At 37.9% G+C, this 4568-nt stretch overlaps 1 long non-coding RNA gene across 1 annotated transcript; it reads left to right on the top strand.

Moving 5' to 3' along the window:
• Positions 1-2053: 2053 nt before the first annotated feature.
• Positions 2054-4230, top strand: LOC118677119. The gene is made up of 2 exons (XR_004974327.1): positions 2054-2377; positions 4163-4230. It is a non-coding gene; the product is annotated as an uncharacterized LOC118677119 (long non-coding RNA).
• The last annotated feature ends 338 nt before the right edge of the window (positions 4231-4568 follow it).

The raw sequence follows: 4568 nt of genomic DNA, 5'->3' as shown, positions 1-4568 counted from the left end.
TTACAAAATAAAGCGGAGAAGAAAGCCCAAGGGGAATAGGAAAACAGTAAGGAAGGAGGGGGCCCTTCTTCCTTTGAGCCCAGGAGTTACTATAGTAACGAGTCCAAGGGAATAGTGACCAATCAGAGGGGATATCAAGGCACCAAGATCTGCAGCCTTTATAAGCCATAGGGAAAAGGAACTCAGTGGGACCCTTTCCCCTTCCCCACATGGGAGTCCGTTCTGTGGGACTCTTTCCCTCTTCCCATGTGGGAGCCTGTACTTGTTCTTCAATAAATATCCACCTTTGCTATACTACCTTGTCTGTGGATTCATTCTTCAACTCTGGCGGACAAAGAATCTGGGTTCCAGTCCAGGGGAATGCCACGTGTTCCAGTCCAAAAATTATGCATCATCAAGAAAGGGAACAGGAAAAATATGGATCATGTAAAATATAAGAGCTCTGTCATCTATGACTTTCTTAGTTTCTAAATATGATTAACATGGGGATTCCCATGGGGTTTTAGTAGTAGTTTTTGAATGTTTTCTTCTTTTAATTTTTTTATTTGCTTTTCCCCCCTCACCCTCCCTAAGGCTGGATAAAAGTAATCCAACAAGAGCTATTACAACACTGAGTGGAACAGACATGACCCTTGCCCTCAACAATTTTATGTCATGGTAGGAGAAACAGATTGAAAGAAGTAGGCAAATGAACAAGATGATTTCTAAGAGTGTTAAGTGAAGGTAACAAAACCAGGGTAATGCAATAGAGAATAAAGAGGAGTGTGTCCTACAGATAGAGTGGTCAGAGAGGCCTCTTTCAAGGTGATAACTGAGATGAGATTCAAATGATAAGTCAGCCAGTGTGGCTGGAGTGTTAAAAGCAAGGAAGTGAATCATAGGAGAGAAGGTCAGAGGACAAATAATGCAAAAAATTGAAAGTGTTACTTATGAGTCTGAATTTTATTCTAAAGCAATATAAAAAAAAAACACTAAGAGTTTTAATCAGCAAAATAATATGATATGATTTATGTTAAAAGAAAAAAATCCACTCAGGATTTCCATACGGGGAACAGCCTGTCATGGAACAAGACTGGGGGTGAAAGAGTAGAAATTACTGCAGTCATTTTCTGTGGGTCCAGATTGATCTGGCTCAGTGTGGACAACAGATAGATTCTATTTTCAGTCATCAGATACACTCCTCCTTCTAACTTATTAGTCAATTTCTAATCAATGTTAATAAAGAATTGCTCTCTCAACACTTGTGGGCTTTTTTTATTTAAATACTACTCTTTATGTCAACTGACGTGTGTTCCTTCTGAAGATCTGAATTTTTGTCACTTTCCTGCATTTTGATCATTTTGTTCATGGAGCCATATATAATGAGTTGCTTACTTTTTTAAAGAATTGCCTTAAAATGTATCACATATTCTGCTATTTATTTTAAGAATTCAGGAAAATGAACTTCATATTCATCCTAGAAGTGGAAAATGAAACTGCTTTTTCAGCATAGTTTTCTCACAAACTCTGCTCTCTCATTTAGTTAAACACTAAAGAACCAACAATACTTATTAATCAAACCTGGAAAAATAAAAATTATACAAACAAAGTCAGAACAAGAACTGAGTAGGCTATCTGAGCATTCCTAAACTTGGTAATAAATTACTCTTTGTACATTCAGACCAAGTGGGAACTTCCAAGACTCAGAAGAAGATAACGGCTTTACTTTGTATTCTCAGCTATCATCAGCATGAATGAGCATTCTTTCCCCTGGAAACTGGCCCGGACAGTAGTTGTTGTAGTAATATATAGAAATGTTTAAAAATGCTTTTAAAATGCCTGAAAAATGTTAAGAAGGTTTTAAAATGTTTAAATTAACTTTCCTTGAAACTTAAAGTGTGATATTAAGGACACATTCCCCACTGCCCTGAAGCGTGTGTCCCTCATAGATAAGGATTTGAACTTCATTAAATAACTCAGAGTGACTTGTCAAGATAACCTTTGAGTGAGTGATGTACTCTCCCTAGATAAGCACGTGTAGCCCTTCACCCTGTTTGAGATAAACGTGTGCATTGACATAATTCATTGATAGCCACCTGCACTGCCGCAAATGGGGTACAAGCTTTAAAAATGGGGATCCTGACAAGCCCGGTGCTTGCCTGTTGAGATAGCCACAAAGGCACATCCTCTTGTCAGTCTGGCAAGCGACGCTGCTCCACGCTCCTCTTCCTGCCGAGAATGGCCAGTACCTCCAGATTGAGACGTGACTGGTGACTGAGCTCTCGGGTGAGGAATGCCAGCCCCCTGCATGCAGACCGGACCAGCCCAGCTGCTAGACCCCAGAGGACAGCACCACTGGGATCCCCAATAAACCTGTACCAGCAGCACCAGGAATTGTGTGAGTAATAAAGTGCTGTGTGATTTGCAACTGCATATGTTTCATGTGGTGTAATTCTTCTGGAAGTTAATTGAATTATTTTTCGTATGCTTAAAATTTAAATTAAAGCTTCTGACCTTTTTGGTCCTAAGCCTGCCCTTGGTCCTGCTTGTGTAGAGTAGCCTCTTTGCTAGCAACTACTTGAATATCCCACACCTGCACGGTTAAAGTTTGTCTCAGGGATGCCTTAGATAAATACCCCAGATCCTTTCCTAGGATCTACTTGGGACATCCATGTCACTTATACTCCCTCACCATTTTTAAACCTAGTGGTCAAAAACCGTGGCTTGTGTCACATACACAAGTGTTGTAAGAATTCGGGGTTAAGCTGCTAGCCGAAACAACTCAAAACCCACATCAGAAGAAATAAATAACATTTCAATTCCACAGCAAACAGGTATTATGCACCTAGTATGTGCTGGCTTTTTGTCAGCCTTGAAGATACAAAAATAAGGTGTGCAATGTATTGCAGTTATTCATTATGATGGGTTACATTCAATTGAAGCAACTAACCTTTGAACATGCAAAGAAAAATCTCAAATAGCTAAAAACAAGGAGAGAGGATCTCTACCTCAAGGTTAAGCAGAAATTTTTAAATAGCATTGGAAACTGCTTCGGGGGTCTCACAAGCAATACCTGAAGGATGTTCTAAAAACAATCTCAGATTGCAACCAGTAACTATTTGTATTCCATTCACTCCCAGCTGCTTTTTCATACAACTAATCAGGTACCTTCTGCCTTTCATTTTTCTGGCAATATTTTTTATTTATGTTCACTTTTTGTCTTGATTTTATATGGTTGCAATGAATTTATTCTGTCAGCTGAAATATTTAAGTCAAAAAAGTTCAACTGTATGTATGGCTGGGGTTTATCTTCCATAATAGCTCCATACCTGTTTTTGCAGATGGCTCAATTGACTTATTTTATGAGTTTTCATACTGTTTCCTCTAACACCAGTTAGGTATCTAGATAATTAACTTACCAGGGCTCATACCACATCCATCATCCAGGAAGTTCATGAATCTGTCTTGCATTTTTTCATTATCCACTGAAGGAGCATATTGAGCTTAATTTGTTCATCAGAAAGTCATGCTGCTCACAGAATTATTCGTCCTCCTCAAATGCAGCCACTGAGTGACAGAGTTATGGCACAGTGATAGAGCTCAGAAAGGCATTTTGATTACAATTTCACAAGAAATTACAGAGGGAAAACAATCAAGCAACAGAAAAGCTTTTTAAAAAGGGTTTGATTTAACATAAAACATCTGCACATTAATAAATTAATGACTTGCCCAGCTCTAGAATGTGACTGGCCCATTAGACTCTGTATTTCCTCCCTGGAGAAGGGAAGAAAGGTAGATGGTGGTGTGATCCCAGGATCCCTCTATCCTAACTGATCAATCTGTATTCCCATCCACCAAAGCTCAATTCCAAAGTCAAGCCAGGCCATTCTCACTAAATTCATCACTATCTCTTCCAACTAGTTAGTTCCCATAAGAGTCATTTGAGCATGCTTCTTTTTTTATTATTGTTGTCATATTTTTGAATTTATAGATTTTTGCTGATTTCAATACTAGATAGTTATGAGGCCAAAATTACAAATAAATGACCAATCTCAGAAACTCTCAGTAAAATCAGCTTTTTCAGTAGTGTCTTTACAGGTTTATCCAATTTGAATGTTTATATATTTATACCAAACACTAGAAATATATACCAATTCTAAATAACACCTTTCTCCCTTCCTAGGAACTTGTCAAGATTCTAAAAGCAAAGAAAGCTGCTCAAGAGAAAGTACTGAATGCAAGTGGAGCCAAGAAATAACTGAAGACCCTCTTTGTTGTGTGTGCATTTTTACAATAAAACTGAAATACTTTACAAGTTTTCATATTTAAAATTATACTTACGGTGAGCATTTGCAAGCATGCTGTTCTGACATAATTTCTCAGAGATCTACCATTCACTGCGGTAGTATCACCCTTTAAAAATTTGATGCAGTATTTCTTTCAAATTTCCAAGTATGTATATTCATTTTTATTTTTTCCTTCAGGAATTGATAGCTTTAAACTTGCTAGTCTCTGTTAGTTTTATAAATATATATGTTCAAAATATTTTGAGCCCTGGTTGGTGTGGCTCAGTTGGTTGAGAGTTGTCC

Source organism: Myotis myotis, unplaced genomic scaffold (assembly GCF_014108235.1).
Source record: "Myotis myotis isolate mMyoMyo1 unplaced genomic scaffold, mMyoMyo1.p scaffold_m19_p_2, whole genome shotgun sequence".
NCBI classification, from domain to species: domain Eukaryota; kingdom Metazoa; phylum Chordata; class Mammalia; order Chiroptera; family Vespertilionidae; genus Myotis; species Myotis myotis.
Note: the sequence above shows the minus strand (reverse complement) of the source record. Positions and strands in the feature narration are given on the sequence as shown.